The 19,031-nt window shown below is 49.5% G+C and overlaps 1 protein-coding gene and 7 non-coding genes across 8 annotated transcripts in view; all 8 read right to left on the bottom strand.

Moving 5' to 3' along the window:
- LOC102443733 (uncharacterized) overlaps window positions 1-19,031 on the bottom strand; it is a 277,521-nt gene that overhangs the window by 91,255 nt on the left and 167,235 nt on the right. The window lies entirely within an intron of this gene.
- Window positions 1,212-1,283, bottom strand: TRNAC-GCA (transfer RNA cysteine (anticodon GCA)). Its single transcript has one exon. It is a non-coding gene; the product is annotated as a tRNA-Cys (tRNA).
- Window positions 4,110-4,181, bottom strand: TRNAG-UCC (transfer RNA glycine (anticodon UCC)). The gene has a single exon. It is a non-coding gene; the product is annotated as a tRNA-Gly (tRNA).
- On the bottom strand, window positions 5,730-5,801 carry TRNAC-GCA (transfer RNA cysteine (anticodon GCA)). Its single transcript has one exon. It is a non-coding gene; the product is annotated as a tRNA-Cys (tRNA).
- On the bottom strand, window positions 8,535-8,617 carry TRNAS-AGA (transfer RNA serine (anticodon AGA)). The gene has a single exon. It is a non-coding gene; the product is annotated as a tRNA-Ser (tRNA).
- TRNAG-UCC (transfer RNA glycine (anticodon UCC)) lies at window positions 12,663-12,734 on the bottom strand. The gene has a single exon. It is a non-coding gene; the product is annotated as a tRNA-Gly (tRNA).
- On the bottom strand, window positions 16,541-16,612 carry TRNAC-GCA (transfer RNA cysteine (anticodon GCA)). Its single transcript has one exon. It is a non-coding gene; the product is annotated as a tRNA-Cys (tRNA).
- TRNAR-UCU (transfer RNA arginine (anticodon UCU)) lies at window positions 18,251-18,322 on the bottom strand. The gene has a single exon. It is a non-coding gene; the product is annotated as a tRNA-Arg (tRNA).

Below are 19,031 nucleotides of genomic sequence, written 5' to 3'. Positions count from 1 at the left end.
TTTCAGATGAGTGGGTGAGAGGAACTGACGGTTGCTGGCTCGCACATGGCTGATCAAGGGCACAAATGCCTTGCTGGGGAAGCACGCATGCGTGAGCTGGCAGAGCACGGCTATGAAAAGTCTCTGAGCCGCGGCGCCAGGACGGGACCCAACACCTAGAGTGGAGCACCCACGGGGCACATCTCAAAGAACAATCGTTACTTCACAGGGTAAGTAACTTCTTTTACCAGGATGGGGCTTGAACCAGTTCTGTGTTAGATGGATGGGAAGCAGGGGTGGGCAATAATTTTTGCAGGGGGGCCACTTCATGAATTTTCCTACATGGTCATGTTCCCAGATCCACCCCGGAAGGGCCAGGGCCTGGGCCTGGTGTGTAAGGGGCGGGGCTAGGGACTAGCCTCCCACTGGAGGTTTTGAAATACAAAACACAGTAAAGGGCTCGCAACTCCCGATTCTGTTGTGTTGCCTGGCAGCTGTCAGTGTTGATGCAGCTATTTAAAAGGATCACAACTCTGGTACCTGTCAGACAGCACTGCAACCATGAGCCATATAAATAGGATCCTGCTGCCTGAGCCACCACCTGAAAACTGAGTAGCACGGACAGCAGGATATAAATAGAAAGCAGCTGGATGCAGTTTGTGGGCTGGATCTGGCCTCCATGCGATACTTTGCCCAGCCCTCATGGAGCGAAATGCCTAGGTTAAGGCTGCTCAACTTTGGAAGCCCCGGGAGCCACAATGATACTTACAGCACATGCCAAGCGCCACAATTTAAGTGTGGTTGCATATGCATGCAAATATGTATGCAAATATATGCAAATAGCTTCTTTGACATCGACGAGCATGAATACAAATATTAAGGCTTAAGCTGCAGTACTGGACACAAACATGGCCTGTGTAAGCCAGTCAGCACCTCACAGGCTGTGCCCAGAAGGCTAAGCAGCCAGCACTTCCCAAATGCCCCAGCGCTCCCTGGGAGCTAGGAACACAGACACCCTGTACCCCTCTCATCCACTCAGCCCCTCCCCTTGCATCTTTCAGTGCTCACCCACTCCCCAGCAGAAGCTTCACCATCATGGAGCATGTTCCCAGTGGAAGCCATGTTCAAAGGATCCCACCTATGGGGCTGCATGTTGAGCCTCAAATAAACCCAAGCAGCAACATGGGTCACAAGCAGCCCAATGGCCAAGAACGTTACAAAAGTCACATCAAAGGGAGCACCTGGATTTGAACCAGGGACCTCTTGATCTGCAGTCAAATGCTCTACCACTGAGCTATACTCCCTCATATTGTACTAGTGTGTAATTTAGAGATTTATAAAGGGCACACCCTTCCCCAAAGGGCTGCTCATGTAGAAATGCATATAAATACTACAGCTTGCACAATCCCCACACCTGTTCACTCTCACCACAACATGCAACAGCTTTTCTGGGAACACACACTGCTCCCCTGCTCTCTCCAACATTCCTCCGAACTTCAAAGTTACAGGGTCCCCTGAACCCCTTAATTTCCACAGTATTCATCCATTAATTCCCCCAATAAATTGCATTCTGACCAGAAACACAGAGAGCACCTTGCCCTGTATGCCCAGCCCTGCAGAGGAATGAGGTACCAGCAAGTCCAGTCCCAATGCTGCTCCCTCTTTTTGATATTTTGTATGCTTGTGGGGAGCATGGATCAGCACTCATGTCACTTTGTGGATTGCAGCCCATCATGCTGCTGGCCTTACTGTCCCATGGCGCATTGCTGTAAATAAAATAATAGAGCTATACCTATCTCCTAGAACTGGAAGGGACCTTGAAAGGTCATTGAGTCCAGTCCCCTGCCTTCACAGCAGGACCAAGTACCATCCCTATAAAACCCAGCCTTCCATCTTTGCTTTCTTGCAATTTTCATTGTCCCAGCTGCAGGGCCAGGGGGGCAGAAGCAGAGCAGGGCAGAGAAGCAGCAGGTGTCAGGCCTCTCCCTGCACTCACAGGTGGCAGCATACAGCAGAAGGGAGGAGACTTGAGGAAAATGGTGGTATAGCCCCCACTCCCACCCCTCATATCCACAAGAGGACCAAAGAAAAAGGTTCAAACGGCAGCATGGTTTGGTGGTGCCAGGAAAATGGGATGTGCCTAGAATGGGATTGCTTCTCATAAAGCCATACAGGAAAGAGACAGAATCACCAGGCAGGTGAAGGAGACTGGCCAGAAGCACCCCTACTCCAGTACTGTCCCAGATTCCAGCTTCCCAGCCACCCAAGTACCCTTATGGGGAGGACAGAGGCTTGGGCTGAAGTGTTCCTCCCCCAAGTCACATGGGACTATACCTGACTGATCCCCTTCCTGAGGGAGCAAGGGGAAAGTGCACAGTTTTCTGCATTCCTCACTCTGGCTGCAGAGTGCAGGGGGGAGAGGAACTTAGACCTGCCTCAGCCAGGGGACCTATACTGCTCCCATGGTTGTGCCCACTGCAGGTGCAGCAGCCATGGATAGGCACTTCTCACGTGGCCTAAACTGCCAAGGTTAGGTTGTTAAAGTCTCTGTGGAATGTCTCCAGTGTTTATAAGAACAGCTTATACCTGCAGTTCAGTGGGACAGCCATGGGTACACGCATGGCCCCACAGTACGCTAACATCGTTATGGCTGACTTAGAACAATGTTTCCTCAGCTCCCGTCCCCTTTTACCTCTTCTCTACTTACACTACATCGATGACATCTTTATGATCTGGACGCATGGCCAAGAAACACTGGAGACATTCCACAGAGATTTTAACAACCTACACCCCACTATCAATTTCAGCCTGGACCATTCTACACGAGAGATCCATTTCCTGGACGTCACAGTACAAATCACCAATGGAAAATTAGACACCACTCTCTACTGAAAACCCACCGACTCATACAGTTACTTACATGCCTCCAGATCCCATCCAGAACACACCATACGATCCATCATCTATAGCCAAGCCCTTCGATACAACCGCATCTGCTCTAATCCCACTGACAGAGACCAGAAACTTCAGGATCTCTACCAAGCATTTATAAACCTCAACTACCCACCCGGAGAAATAAAAAACAAATCGAAAGAGCCAGACGAATACCTAGAAACCATCTACTTCAAGACAGACCCAAGAAAACCAACAATAGAACACCACTTGTCATCACCTACAGCCCCCAACTTAAACCTGTCCAACACATTATCAATAAACTACAACCTATACTGGAACAGGATACTAAACTCCAAGAGGCTCTGGGAGACAGACCCCATAGTCTCCTATAGACAACCACCTAACCTCAAGATGATTCTTACCAACAACCACAGGACATAGTACACTAATACCAACCCTGGAACCTTCCCTTGCAACAAACCCCGTTGCCAGCTTTGTCCACACATTCACTCTGCTGATACCATTATTGGACCTAACCAATTGAGTTATAAGATCAAGAACACATATTCCTGCTCATCCAGAAATATAATTTATGCTATCGTGCCAAAAGTGTCCGTCTTCTATATACATTGGACAAACGTCTCAGACACTTCGCCAAAGAATCAATGCCCACAAAACAGATATTAGACAGGATCACAAAGAAAAACGTTTCTTGCCATTTCAACCAGAAGGGACATTATGCTAACGACTTGACTACCTACATCCTGCTTCAAAGACCTTTTCACACCAGACTTGAAAGAGAATCCTCTGAACTGTCATTCATGCTTAAATTCGACACTTTACATCTCGGTCTAAACAAAGATGCTAATTATCTTACCCATTACAAAGATAGTTTCCCCAATTATCACCTCTAATATCATTAGCTCACAGACAATTACCTCCCCCCCCCCCGTTCTGTTCTGAAATTTGTTTTGTCCTTTTCATATGTGTTCAGTTTTTTGATTGTATCCTTTGGTATATATGGTTGTGCCAATTTTCTTCCACCATTTGATCTGGGGAAGTGGGTCTGGCCCACGATAGCTCATCACCTAATAAACCATCTTGTTAGTCTTTAAAGTGCAACATAGTCCAGTTTTTTGTTTCAGCTACACCAAACTAACATGGCTACATTTCTATGGTTATAACAAAGTGAGTGAAATTAAACCAATTCCAGAGCAGGAAAAGAAACTTATCATTGCATTGGCTGGGAATCAAACCCAGGTCAACTGCTTGGAAGGCAGCTATGCTCACCACTATACCACCAATGCCCTTGCAGTATAAGTTTCTCCTCAGCTATGAAAGTGACTTGTTCACACAAACCTCAAAAGCAGGCAAGATTGGCTGGAGGCAGCTTGTTCACAGAAGGCAGGCAGGTTTCCTCAGTGACTAGAAGATGGGACAGGGGATGCACAGGGTGGAGGAGCAGCAGGCACAATATCAGAGGGATGTAGGGTGCAGAAGATGGGTGAAGGTGAGTATGTGGGTGGGAGGTGGTGTGCAGAAGTGGGCTGGGGTTAGAGCTCTGGGCAGGATGGGACAGTACATTAGAGTTCCTATCTAGCACACTGTCCAGGAGTTGGGTTCACATGGCTCCCTGCTGCTCTGACCTTTCAAGAGCTACTCCCATTGGCTGTGATTTTCAGCCAGTGGGAGCAAAGGGGGGGCACCTGCAAGGAAGCACCCAGTGCTACTGATCCCAGAGCCAAGTCTGCACATACTGCCAGCAAAGGTGAAGTTTCAGGAGGGTGTGGCAGAAGGAGGGGGCAGCATCTATGTGTACCAGGACACGGCTTCCTTTTCTTCCCATCCCCTGGACTATGAAGGAGCAAGCGGAAAGTACTTGCATTCCGTCTGTAAGCAAGGTCAGAATCAGTGCTTCCATTTCAGGAAAGGAATCCTGGGAGTGGTTATGTTCTCTCAGTTTGCTTAGGCCTGCTAGATATTCAGTTGTTAGAATGGTGTTTTGCCCATTGTAACCAATTTGGCTGTTGTGGGGTACAAACTGTGTAAACCCTAAATGTGCGAATTATCTGATATGACCATCAATGCTTGCACTTATTGGGGGAATGCAGAAAAGTCAGACTGTGCTTAACTCAGCTCAAAGGAAAGAAACGCTCCATGTAAAGAACGCCAGATGAACAAGGCTTCTGCAAAAACTCTGAAGTTTACTAGGAGAAGGGAGAAGCCTGCATGTGCTCCAGGAGTGCGCTGCAAGACTGGTTCAAGCTGTTTCTCTCTCCACCCCGGTTCTAATGATGGAATTAGAGCAGACTCCATAAGAAGCCTTATTATTATTTTTAAATTTCCTTCAGTGGATGGCAGCAGTGAGCAGGCAGATGGCAAGTGACCAGTGGAGGGCGTGAGTAAGATGCCTCTTTACCGCCCGCACATTCAGGAGAACTCTGCGGCTACACCTCTGAATTCTGGGTCTGTCCTGACCAAGGTCAGCAACTGTGAGAGAGGTGCAGAGAAGGGATGGGCATGTGACAGGAACATTTAGATTGCTGGATTTAAGAACCTGAGTGGAAAAGGATGTTGCCCAACCTACTTGTGGTGGGACTGGTACTCCTGGTATTTTGCTATGAACTTTGTTTGTGGTGTTTTCCCAAATGAATGCCACCTAACTTCCCTTCACTTTTATTCAAGGTTTCTTTTCTGTGGGCCACATGTTTAACTTTACATGAACTTAAACCACACACTGGGCTATAGACTAACAGCCCATGGAAGGAGTGTTAAGTAGCCCTAGCCTAGATATTGAACTTGGCCCTAACTGCTGATGGTGGTACCTGTCAGAATGGTTACAAATCTTACACCTAAGGGAGCACCTGGATTTGAACCAGGGGCCTCTTGATCTGCAGTCAAGTGCTCTACCACTGAGCTATACTCCCTGGGACAAACAGAGTAGCTAATTTTGAAGTTTATAAAGGGCACACCCTTCCCCAAACAGGTGCTCAGGTAGAAATGCATATAATACTATGGCTTACGCAATCCCCACACCTGTTCACTCTCACCACAACACACAACAGCTTTTCTGTGAACCTGCTCCCCTGCTCCCCTGCTCTCTCCAGCATTGCTTCGAACCTCAAAGGGACAGAGTCCCTGTACACAGAACCCCTTAATCTCCGTGGCATTCATCCATTAATTCCCCCAATAAATTGCATTCTGACCAGAAACACAGAGAGCACCTCTCAGCCCCACCCTGCAGAGGAATGGGGCACCACCAAGTCTGGCCCCAATGCTCCTGCCCCTCTGAAATATTTTGTAGGTTTGTGGGGAGCAGGGATCAGCATTCATGCCACTCTGTGGATTGCAGCCCATCCCACTGCTGGGCTGACTGTCCCATGGTGCATTGCTATGAAACCCAGCCTTCCATCTTTGCTTTGTGGCATTTGTCATTGTCCCGGCTGCAGGGTCCGGGGGGCAGGAGCAGAGCAGAGCAGGGTAGGGAAACAGCAGGTGTCAGGCCTGTCCCTGCACTCACAGGTGGCAGCACACAGCAGAGCAGAGGAAACTTGAGAAAAACAGTTTAATAGCTCACTGGAGGCAGGGGAAGCAGAGCGCCATGGCTGGGAGATGGCAGAGTGGAATGAACTGGGCTGGGTTGGGGCTGGGTTGCTTTGCTTTCTGTTTCCACCAGGGAATGAGGAGGAGGGGCCGATCTCTGCTGCTGGAATTTAGTCCCCCCGGGGCCCAGTGCGGATTAAAACATGCCAAGTCCCTAAGCTACGTCAAGGTTAAGGGGTCTCAGAGCATTACCAAAAAACAGAAATGTAGTGATTTGTTTGTGTTTAGAGGCAGGGCTTTAACACCGCAGCGTGGCTGCGGCAGGAGTGTGCAGAGCGTGCTCTAGGACAGTGTTTCTCAACTTTTTTTTATAAAGTACCCCTTTTTCCAAAAAAAAATTTTTAATTACTCCCAGTACCTACACTTTTCAGAGATACACAGTTTTTTTCTACCATGCCAACACATTTGTTTAAACAACATAATCATAGCTGGGCGGGCAATGAAATTTTTGGGTGTAAAAAGTACAAAAATAATGAAGTGCTGTAAAACTTAAAAGAAAAATTCAGTTTTCCCCAAATTTCAGATGTGTTGACGTACCCCCAGACTTCTCTCGTGTACCCCTAAGGCAGTGGTCTCCAACCTTTTTAACCACAAGATCCCTTTTTCAATGTAAGTGCAATGTAAGATCTATCTCAAACCCAAATACCCTTGCCCTATCTCCTTCCCGCCCCTTCTTTGCGGCCCTGCTTCTGCTCCACCCCTTCTCTGAGGTCTCTCCCTGCTCACTCCATCCCCCTTCCTCCTCCGTCCTCACTCACTTTCACCAAGCTGGGGTAGGGGGTTGTGGTGCAGGCTCTGGTCTTGAGCCAAGGGGTTTGAGTGTGGGAGGAGCTCTGGGGTTAGTACAAGGAGTGCGGGGGGGGGGGGCAGATTGGGGTCCAGGAGGGGTTTCAGGTTGCAAAGTGTGGCAAGGAGTTTGGATGCAGGGGGAGTCACGTCTGGGACAGGAGGCTGCATTCAGGAGGAGGTTCAGGTTGGAATAGGGGTTCAGGAAACAGTCCCTGTCCGGGCACCGTTGAACTGACTTCCGGGCGGTGGAGCAGTGGAGTTACGGCAGCTTACGCCTACCCTGGCCCTGCACCACTCCTGGAAGCAACTGGCATGTCCAGCAATTGCTCCATGGCACCGTGTGCTGCCCCTCATCTACAGGCACGGAGCCACAGCTTCTACTGGCCATAGTTTCGATTGATGGAAGCTGCAGGAGTGATGTCTGCAGGCAAAGATAGCATGTGGAGACCCCCTGCTCTGCCTTTCTCAGGGGCTGCAGGGACATGCCACCCACTTCCAGGAGCAGCAATTACCAGAGGATTAATGGCTCCAGCTATGACAGATTAGGCGTTTTGGAACTCACCACTCAAAGACTTAAATTTAAGTGTAAGAGAGAAATGTCCTAAACCCCAAAATCACACACTTTGCACGCAGTGCAAGACGTACTAACAACCTCCCACTTATGTGTTGGGTCGGGAGCTGAGAGGGAAGGACAGTGTCTGTTTGAGAGAATGACAGACACAGAGTGTGTGAGATGAGAGAGATTTGCATTTCCAGGCCACCTCCATTCTCTTCTGTGTGGAGATAGGGTACAGAAGTGGGGGCAGGAAGGACGCCCTGACATTAGCACCGCCCCCTTTCTGCCTCCCATATCCTGCACAGCAAGCAGGAAGCTCCCAAGGGGCAGCTCCAAGGCAGATGGTTGGACAGTGCGGGGAGGGGCAATTAAAGTGTCAGCACCTGTCAGAGGCTCCAAGATCTATCGGTAGATACCGAATTATTGGTTGGTGACCACTGCCCTAAGAATACTCGTACCACAAGTTGAGAAACACTGCTCTAGGATAAACCACCCCCCTGAGGAGAGTTGCTAACAGCGCTGGGAGCACGTTTTCAATGCTGCTTTACAGCTCTGTCACTTGTGGAGCTGAGGGGAGGGGTGGGTTTCACACCCCTAAATGAGAAAGTGACAACAGAGCTGAATTGCCTATGGAGACAAGCCCAAACCTGGCTCCAGTTGGCAAGTAGGATTATCCAGCACTAAAATTGCAGCCACAAAACTCAGAAGCTTTTGTAGTCGGCAGGATTCAAACTTACGCAGGGAAAACCCCAATGGATTTCTAGTCCATCGCCTTAACCACTCGGCCACAACTACTTCAGACAGGTCTGTTTTTTATGACACTTTGTTTCTGTTCTCATGGCTCTATGCTTTCCCGTTCTGTGCTCAGACTGGCATGCACAACTCACCCCCAGTGATAGGCGGAATAGATGCCCCTCAACCCCCCAGGGATAGGGGGGATAACCAACAAGCAGTGTGCCCTGGTGGAAGGCGGGAAAAAGTGCGCTCACTGCTCTGCCCTTGGGAAAAATGTCCATAGCTACAGGACAAAGAGTCTTTCCCTTCAGACTGGCTGAGAGTGTCTTTGCGGGTAATGGCATTGCCGTACATTGTCCATACCCTGCCTTGACAGTGCCTTTCCCAGTTACATCTCCAGCACATCAGGAATTGCAACAGCAAGGGGAAGGTTTTCTCTGGGGCTATCAGCTTTGCAGTGTTTAAAAGCAAAATATGCATTGGATGTTGAGGTTTATCTGTTGGTGGGAATGGAAGGATGGACATAAGAGTTTTAAGCACAAAGTGAAATTACCAATTAAAAAAAAGAAAAGTGCATGTAAAGACATTGGCTGCCAAAAAAGAATGATTGACAGGTCGTATGCCCTGTCTACACTATAAGGATTTCTCTATATGTTACACCGACGCTCAAAAAACCCTGCTCTAATTACATTGCTCATGCACGGACACAGCACACTCCTCCTGTCTCCAGAGCGTCCGCTGTTGGTGCTCTCACATCAACAGAGACAGCAGGGACTGTGTGCAGCTATCCCACTGTGCTACTCAGAGCCGTCCTGCCCATAGTACGGTTTGGGGTGAGCACCCTAAGCCCCGCACAGTGTGGGGTCCTGTGGTGGCTGCTTCAACCATCCTAAGGACGAATCCCAGGGCAACCTGTGAGATTACCTGAGGGAAGGTCCTGGTGTGGGGCAACAGCAGAGGTCAGCCCCATCACTCACTGCGGCGGTGGAGCAGGGCCAAACCAGCAGCCTTCTCCGTTCCACTCTGCCCCCGTGCTCTCCAAGCCCATTGCGCTCAGCTTCACTGCAGCAGCAGGAAACAAAGTGCACTGGCCTCAGGGCATTCTGCTTCCTGCCACCAGAGAGAAGCGGGGCGCAGCAGGCTGGGACAAGGTGGCAGGGCAGAGTAGGCTATCAGGCCATTCTGGGTATGACAGTTGTGCTGAGTGCCAGAGGGGGTGTCAATCACTGCTGCTGCCCCGCCTCACGTCCCCCATAAGTCCCAGGATTGTGTTACTCAGAGGAGGGGGTGGAGAAAGGATGGGAAGGAACATGTATGGGGTGGGGACTGGGCCTGCTGCGAGGGTGAGGGGGGTTTCTGTGGGCCCCGAGCCTCACTTGGGACAGCCCTAGTGCTACTCGCCACCTTCTGCAACAACGAGTTGTGGGAACATTTGTTTTGGGCCTGCAAGGAACAAGATTTCAGCAAAGGTGACTGGGACACAGGGTGCAGGGAAGACGTGTGTGGTGGGCAGGGAGAGCACACTGAGCAGAAGAAAAGTGAAAATAACATTTGAAAAGTGTGTAAAAGAAAGTGACGCACGACTATGATACTCAAAGGGGAGTTGTTCTTTATATCAACATAGTTGGGCCAGGGATTCCATATTATGGTCAGGGATAACCGGCTTGACAGCACCATGGCTGAAAAGGTTCTTGGACTTCTGGTGGATCACAACCTCAACAAGCCCTCAACAAGGTGATGTTGCAAAAAAACCCAATGCAGTTTAGGTTGCATTTACAGAGGCATAGCATGCAAGTCACGGGAGGTGCTAGTACCACTTCACTCAGCTCTGATTAGGCCTTACCAGGAGTACTGTGGTCAGCACTGTAAGAGAAACTGGAAAAGATCTGGAGATGATTGAAAATGATGCTCAGAGGGATGGAATGCAACCTTATGAGCAAAGGCTGAAAGATCTGGGTATATTTGGTATGCAACAAAAGGGATTAAGGGGAAGAGGGGCACATAATTGCACATTTCAAATACTTGAAAGGCTGCCACAAAAGAGATGGAGAAGTGCTGTTCTCTCTTGCCACAGAGGGCAGGACCACAGACAACAGATTCAAACTGCAGCAGAGTTTGGTGGTGCCAGAAAATGGGATGTGCCTGGAATGGGATTGCTTCTCAGAAAACCATACAGGAAAGAGACAAAATCACCAGGCACATGAAAGAGTCTGGCTGGAGATGCTCAGCCCTTCCATACGGTTCCAGACTCAAGCATCCCACCCCCCAGGGAGGACAGGGGATGAGGCTGAGGCGTTCCTTCCCCAGTTCATATGGGACTATTGCTCATTGTTCCCCTTTGTAAGGGAGTGAGTGAGGAGAAAGTGCACAGTTTTCTGCATTCCTTACTCTGGCTGGGGAGTGCAGGGGAAGAGGAATTAAATCTGCCTCAGCCGGGGAGCATGTACCCCTCCAATGATTGTGCTCAATGGTGGTGCAGGAGCCATGGATAGGCACTTCTCACAAACTGCTTACGTCACAAACCCTCCTAGCACCAAACAGGTCTTCAGCCATGGGTTCAACAAGTGCAGAGTGACTGCAGAATCTGCCTTTGGCAGATTGAAGAGTGATTGGCATTACCTTTTCGGCAGGTTAGACATCAATGAGGAAAACACTCCTATAGTAATAGCAGTCTGCTGTGCTCTGCACAACGTTTGTAAAGTGATTGTGTGGGGGGTGGGTGGAATTTCCTTAGCGGTAGCTCATTCCGATGGATCGTCTGGTAATTGATTTGAGCAGTCACCTCTCATGACTATCAGAGGGACTAAATTAATGTTTGTCAGTGTGTGGGGGGGGGGAGAGGGGAGTGCTGCTCAAATCAGGGAAGCACTGAAGCAGTATTTTGATTTGAGTCCTACTCATATGTTTTTCTGCCATGTATTTGGCCAGGCATTGTTTACTTGCTGCCTCAAAGGACCCTGGTAATGATTGCACCTGGAGCACTGGTTGCACTTTTCACTTGTGCCAATTGCCACTCTTTATGAATTTCAGCAGTAACCAAGATGTGAAGGACAAAAACAAAAATCAATGTTATTCCGAAGATTCACATTTTATTAAACAGCTTTGCCACTGGCCAGCCTTGTCAGATGTCCCACTTCCTCCTCCAACTCCACTTCCTCATCCATCGCTTTGTCCTTGGGGTTGACACCGTTGGCCACTACCTCCAGCTCCAGCTTCTGGTAAGCCTGCCATGGCTGCTTGATCCTTCTTGTTTTCCCTTCCATAGCTCTTTCCGTCAATGCCATGAGCTGTCTGCCTGTTGGTATCTAAGTAGCTATGCGTGGATTGCAGCTGGAACTGCACGGTCTCCTCTCCTCACAGACTCAGCAACTCCAGTGTTCTCCAGGCAGGAGCACATTTGCTTTAGAAAGCTACCATGATCAGTTGGGAAGTTGCAATGAGAATTCTCCAAGCCAGGCAAATAGGAAGAAGAATTTCAAAGTTTCCTGGGGCTCTGAAAGGAAGGGCTGCATGTACCTGTAGGGAAGTGGAGTCCAAACTGCTGGCCAGAACGGTCATGAGATATCTCCTGGAGGATGCTTAGGCTCACTAGACTCAGTAAATCAGGGGTGGCCAACCCGTGGTTCGCGACCCACATGCGGCTCTTCACCCCTGAAAGTGCAGCTCGCAAAGCCTCCCCCGTGGCTCACGTTGCCGCCCCATGCACCCCTACAATCGTGCCCCCTGCCACCAATGCTCACTAGGTGCAGGGGAGCCGTCCGGTATGGCAAAATGGTGCCGGCAAGATGGCAGCAGTAATGAGAGCATGATGCAGCTAAAGAGCCTATACCGCAGTTCTTAAAGGGGCAGTGTCCCTTTTTTTTTCTCAATGTTGGTGCGGCTCTTTTCATTTTTTCACAGCTTTTTCAGCTCTCTTCATTTAATGGTTTGGCCACCCCTACAGTCAATCGAACGCCAATGTATTCATCGCTGCCCATTCATCCAGCAGATTGTGAGTCCATTCCCTGTGATTTAGAACTTTAATTTTCCCATTCTGTGGATAAAGTGATTATATCAAAGTGAGTGAATTTAAACCAATTCCAGAGCAGGAAAAGAGACTTGTCATTGCATTGGCTGGGAATCGAACCCAGGTCAACTGCTTGGAAGGCAGCTATGCTCACCACTATACCACCAATGCACTTGGGCTGCAAGTTTCTGATGAGCTATGAAAATGACTTGTTCACACAGCCATCATGCGCAAGCTGCATTGGCTGGAGGCAGCTTATTAACACAGGGCAGACAGGTTTCCTCAGTGACGGAAAGGTGGAACAAGGGCCACAGGCTAGAGCAGAGGTGTAACGAGCACAAGTTAGGAGGCTGATAGGGTGGAGGAGGAGGGTGAAGGTGAGAGTGTGGGGTCTGGTTGGGAGGTGGTGTGCAGGATTGGATTCAAGTTGGAGGCCTGAGCAGGATGAGGCAGTGCTTTGGAGTCCCTACCTAGCAGACAGTCCAGGGGCTGGGTTCAGATAGCTCCCTGCTGCCCTCACCTTTCAGAAGCTATTCCCATTGGCTGTGATTTTCAGCCAGTGGGAGCAATGGGGATGGCACCTGCAAGCAAGCACAGGGACAGAGCTTCCCCATGCTGCTGACCCCAGAGCCAATTCCCTACACACTGCTAGCAAAGGTGGAGTTTTGGGGGGGAGGGCAGCAGCTTGTGTGTATCAGGACACGGATTCCTTTTCTTTCCATTCCCTGGACTATCAAGGAGCAAGGGGGAAGTACAGGCATTCTGTGTGTAAGCTGAATCTAAATCAATGCTTCCATTATAGCCACCTGGAATGGGAAAGGAATCTGAGGTGTGGGTATGTTCACACAGTTTGCTTAGACCTGCTAGATATCAATAGTTGTTATGTAAATACAGTTCATACTAAAATCCTGGGTATGGTTATGTAAATACAGGTCTCTCAGTTTGCTTAGGCCTGCTAGATATTCAATTGTTAGAATGGTGTTTTGCCCATTGTAACCAATGTGGCTGTTGTGGGGTCACAAAGTGTTATCACTAAATGCAGGAATTGTGAGATATGACTGTCAATGCTTGCAATTATTGGGGGAATGCAGACAAGTCAGACTGTGCTTAACTCAGCTCAAAGGAGAGAAACTGTCAATAAAACGAACCTCAGATGGACAAGCCTTCCTCTGCAAAAACTCTGTGAAGTTTACTGGGAGAAAAGCAGGACTCTCAATCAGCAGGCTGCATGTCCTCCAGGAGTGAGCTGCAAGACTGGTTCAAGCTGTTTCTCTCCCCACCCCGCTTCTAATGATAGAATTAGAGCAGACTCCATAAGACGTCTTATGATTATTTTTAAATTTACTTCAGTGGATGACAGCAGTGAGCAGGCAGATGGCAAGTGACCAGCGGAGGGAGGGAGAAAGATGCCTCGTTATCTTCCGCACACTCAGGATGGGAGGTGAACTCTGCGGCTACATGTCTGAATTCAGGGTCTGCCCTGAGCATGGTCAGCAACTGTGAGAGAAGTGCAGAGAAGGGATGGGCATGTGACGAGGACATTGACTTTGCTGGACTTAAGAACCTGAGAGGAAAAGGACATTGCCCAACCTACTTGTGGTGAGACTCTTACTGCTGGCATTTTGCTATGAACTTTATTTGTGGTGTTTTCCCACATGTATGTCACCTTACTTCCCTCCCCTTTTATTAAATGTTTCTTTTCTATACTCTGACTCTGCGCTTACAAGTGGGAAAGCATTGCCTCCCAGAGGCACCCAAGAGTGTTGCGTGAATTTCCCAGGTTCCTGGGTTGGACTTGAACCAGTTCTATGTTGGATGGATGGGAAGCAGGGGTGGGCAATAATTGTTTTTGGGGGGGGGCACTTCATGAATTTTGCTAGTTGGTCATGTTGCCAGCTTCACCCCAGAAGGGGCAGGGCATGGAGTGGAAGGGGCAGGGCTGGGGACTAGCCTTCCCCCAGCTTGCAACTCCTGACTCTGCTGTGTTGCTTGGCAGCTGCCTGGGTTGCTACAGCTAATTAAAAGGTTCACAGCTCTGGTCCCTACCAGACAGCACTGCAACTGTGAGCCATCAGCCATTTAAAGATCCTACTGCCTGAGCCACCACCTGGAAATTCAGGGCCATGGGCAGCAGGATGTAAATAGAATGCAGCCAGATGCAGTTCTTGGGCTGGATCCAGCCCCCATGCCATAATTTGCCCAGCCCTGATGGAGAGGAATGCCTATGTAGCCCTTGTGCCAAGTAGGGCCGGCATCAACCAGGGCCGGGTTCAATATCTAGGGGTTCCTTTTCATCCATCTCACACAGAACCGGCTCGAGCCCCCACCCAGTAGCCTGGGAAATTCACACCCCTGGGAGCCTCTGAGAGGCAATACTTCCCCACTCGCAAGCACAGAGTCTGAGCAAAGAAAAGACTTTTAATGAAAGAGAGAGAGAGAGGTCACATGGCATTAACTTGGGAAAATACCACAACCAGAGTTCATAACCAACCCATGAGTAACCATCCCAGCTGAAATGGATTAAGCAATGTCCTTTGCTTGTCACGCTCAGTAGTTCAACAATGTAAGGGTCCCTTTCACCTACCCAAACTTTCTCCGTACCCCACTTCAAACATCCCACTTTCAGCTCTGTCCAGTCAGTGTTCACTCAGACACATCACCCTGATGACTCACTCATTGAGCCAGAGGCCATGCCACCTTTGTGGTGTTCCTGTGGTCCGCTTGCTCCAGCCAGCTATCTTGCTGGCTGCCTACTCCTGCCAGCTGCCTTGCTCGCCACCTGCCACTGTTCCTACTGGCTGGCCACCGGTCACAGTGAGTCTGGCTCCAGGCCAAACCAGTGACTTCAGCTCTTAGTGATTTCAACTCTGAGCCACCACTTAGGCTGACCAAAAGATTCCAGCTACTACTGGAATAGGAAAAAGACTCCTCATAAAGTCAGGGAGGGAAAGGAGGTTGGTTGAATCAGTCTTACAGCTAACACCTGGCAGACATGAAGCTGGCCAGCCCAGCCCCAACTCATCTACTCAACTCTGGAAGAGGGAGGTTTATTCATCTGAGACCCTGTACAATGATGGTGTCTCTCCTGCAAGTACTGGTGTCATATTTACAGGTCCTACATTTAGGGGTCGCATGGTTTGTGGCCCCACAACAGCCAAATTAGTTACAAACCACCAGGTTCCATTCTGACAATTCACCCTCAATCAGCCCTCGCTGAATTGAATTTATATAACCACACCCCGGATTCCTTCCCCATTCCGGCATGAGCTGTATTTACATATCAACAGTTGATTAGCTTGCAGGACTAAACAATTTGAGTGAGCATACCCACCCCCAGGGCTGCTCTCTCCTTTCAGCTGGCTGCGTTGCAAGCAGTCATTCAGCCCCTGCTTACACCTACATCAGGGTTACTCAATTTTGGAAGCCCCAGGGGCCACAGTGATACTCACAGCACATGCCCAGAACCACAGTTTAAGTGTGGTTGCATATACATGCAAATATATATACAAATATAAGCAAATAGCTTCTTTCACACTGACGAGCATGAATACAAAGATTAAGGCTTAAGCTGCAGCACAGGACCCAAACATGGTCAGTGTGAGATAGTCAGCACCTCACAGGCTGTGCCCAGAAGGCTAAGCAGCCAGCACTTCCCAAATACCCCAGCGCTCCCTGGGGGCTAGGAACACCGACACCCTGTACCCCTCTCATCCACTCAGCCCCTCCCCTTGCATCTTTCAGTGCTCACCTCCTCCCCAGCAGAAGCTTCACTGTTTTGTGGAGCATGTTCCCAGTGGAGGCCATGTTCAAAAGATCCCACCTGTGGGCCCCGTGTTGAGCCTCACGTAAAACCAAGTAGCATCATGGGCCACAAGCAACCCAATGGCCATGTGTTGAGTAGCCCTGGCTTAGCTATGGAACTTGTCCCTGGCTGTTGCTGATGGCACCTGGCAGAATGGTTACAAAAATCACAGCTAAGGGAGCACCTGGATTTGAACCAGCAACCTCTTAATCTGCAGTCAAATGCTCTACCACTGAGCTACACTCCCTCACATCATGCTAATGTGTAATTTTGAGGTTTATAAAGGGCACACCCTTCCCCAAAGCTCAGGTGGAAATGCATATAAATACTACAGCTTGCACAAACCCTACAGCTGTTCACTCTCACCACAACATGCAACAGCTTTTCTGGGAACACACACTGCTCCCCTTTTCTCCAGCATTCCTCCAAACCTCAAAGGTACAGGCTTCCAGCAAGTCCAGTCCCAATGATGCTCCCCCTTTTTAATATTTTGTAAGCTTGTAGGGAGCATGGATCAGCACTCATGTCACTTTGTGGACTGTAGCCCATCATGCTGCTGGTCTTACTGTCCCATGGCGCATTGCTGTAGATAAAATAATAGAGATATACCTGTCTCCTAGAACTGGAAGGGACCTTGAAGGGTCATCGAGTCCAGTCCCTTACCTTCACAGCAGGACCAAGTACCATCCCTATAAAACCCAGCCTTCTATCTTTACGTTCTTGCAATTGTCATTGTCCCAGCTGCAGGGCCGGGGGACAGGAGCAGAGCAGGGCAGAGAAGCAGCAGCTGTCAGGCCTGTCCCTACACTCACAGGTGGCAGCACACAGCAGAAGGGAGGAGACCTGAGGAAAATGGTGGTATAGCCTCCACTCCCACCCCTTATATCCACTAGAGGAGCAGACAAAATAGGATCAAACAGCAGCATGGTTTGGTGGTGCCAGGAAAATGGGATGTGCCTGGAATAGGATTGCTTCTCATAAAACCATACAGGAAAGAGACAGAATCACCAGGCAGGTGAAGGAGACGCCAGAGGCACCCCCTCTCCGGTACTGTCCCAAACTCAAGCCTCCCACCTGCCCAAGCCCCCTTATGGGGAGGACAGAGGGTTAGGCTGAAGTGCTCCTCCCCGAATTCCTATGTGACTATGGCTGACTGTTGCCCTTTTTGAGGGTGGAATGGGAAAGTGCACAGTTTTCTGCATTCCTCACTCTGGCTGGGGAGCGCAGAGGGAGAGGAATTTAGACCTGCCTCAGCCAGGGGACATGTACCACTCCCATGGTTGTGCCCACTGGAGGTGCAGGAGCCATGGAGAGGCACTTCCCACCTGGCCCAAACTACTTACATCACAAACCTTGATAGCACCAAAGACATCTTCAACCATGGGTTCAGCAAGTGCAGAACGACTGCAGAAAGTGCCTTCAGCAGATTGAAGAGTGACTGGTGCTGCTTTTTTTGGGCAGTTAGACATCGAGGAGCAAAATACCCCCATAGTCATAGCAGCCTGCTCTGCTCTGCCCACCGTTTGTAAAGTCATGGGGGGTGGGATTTCCCTAGGGGTAGCTCATCGAGGTGGATCATTTGGCAATTGATTACAGCAGTCAGGTACCAGGACAATTAGAGGGGCTCAGCTGGTGAAGGGGACAGGCTATTTGAATCAGGGAGGTTTGAAGCAGCATTTTGATTTGACCCTTACTATTATGTCTTCCTACACTCTAGAGGCAGTTAATTGTACCCCAGTGTATTGATCCCTGGCCATTCATCCAGAAGATTGTGAGGATGCGTGCTGTGATTTGGACCTTTATTTTTCCCATTCTGTTGATAAAGGGGTTATAACAAAGTGAATGAAATTAAACCAGTTCCAGACCAGGAAAAGAAAGTTTTCCTTGCATTGGCTGGGAATCGAACCCAGGTCAACTGCTTAGAAGGCAGCTATGCTAACCACTATACCACCAATGCCCTTGTATTGACTATGCATCATGGGCAAGCTGGATTGGCTGGAGGCAGCATGTTTACACAGGATTTCTCAGTGACTGGAAGATGAGACCGGCTGCAGGCTGGTGTGGAGGCACAACAGGCATAATATAGGAGGCAGGTAGTGTGCAGGAGGAGAGTGAAGGTGAGCATGTGGGGTTTGATTGGGAGGTGGTGTGTAGAATTGGGCTGGGGTTGGAGGTCTGGGCAGGATGAGCCAGTGCATTCGTGTCCCTACCTAGCACACTGTCCAGGGGTTGAGTTCAGATGGCTCCCTGCTGCCCTCACCTTTCAGGAGCTACTCCCATTGACTGTGATTTTCAGCCAGTGGAAGCAATGGGGATGGTACCTGCAAGCAAGCACAGGGCAGAGCTTCCCAGTGCTCCGCATCCCAGAGCGTATCCCCCACATGCTGCCAGCAAAGGTGGAGTTTTGGGAGTGGGGCAGAGGCTGTGTGTACCAGGACATGGCTTCCTTTTCTTCCCAGTCCCTGGACTATGAAGGAGCAAGGGGAAAGTACTTGCATTGCCTGTGTGAGCAGGGTCTGAATCAATGCTTCCATTACAGCCAAATAGAATGGGCAAGGAATCCTGGGTGTCATGCTCATTCAGTTTGCTTGCACCTGCTAGATATTCAACAGTTGTTATGTAAATATGGCTCATGATGGAATGGGAAAGTGATCCTGGGTATGATT

This window comes from Pelodiscus sinensis, chromosome 24 (genome assembly GCF_049634645.1).
Source record: "Pelodiscus sinensis isolate JC-2024 chromosome 24, ASM4963464v1, whole genome shotgun sequence".
Classification (NCBI taxonomy): domain Eukaryota; kingdom Metazoa; phylum Chordata; order Testudines; family Trionychidae; genus Pelodiscus; species Pelodiscus sinensis.
This window is presented reverse-complemented; position numbering and strand designations above follow the sequence as displayed.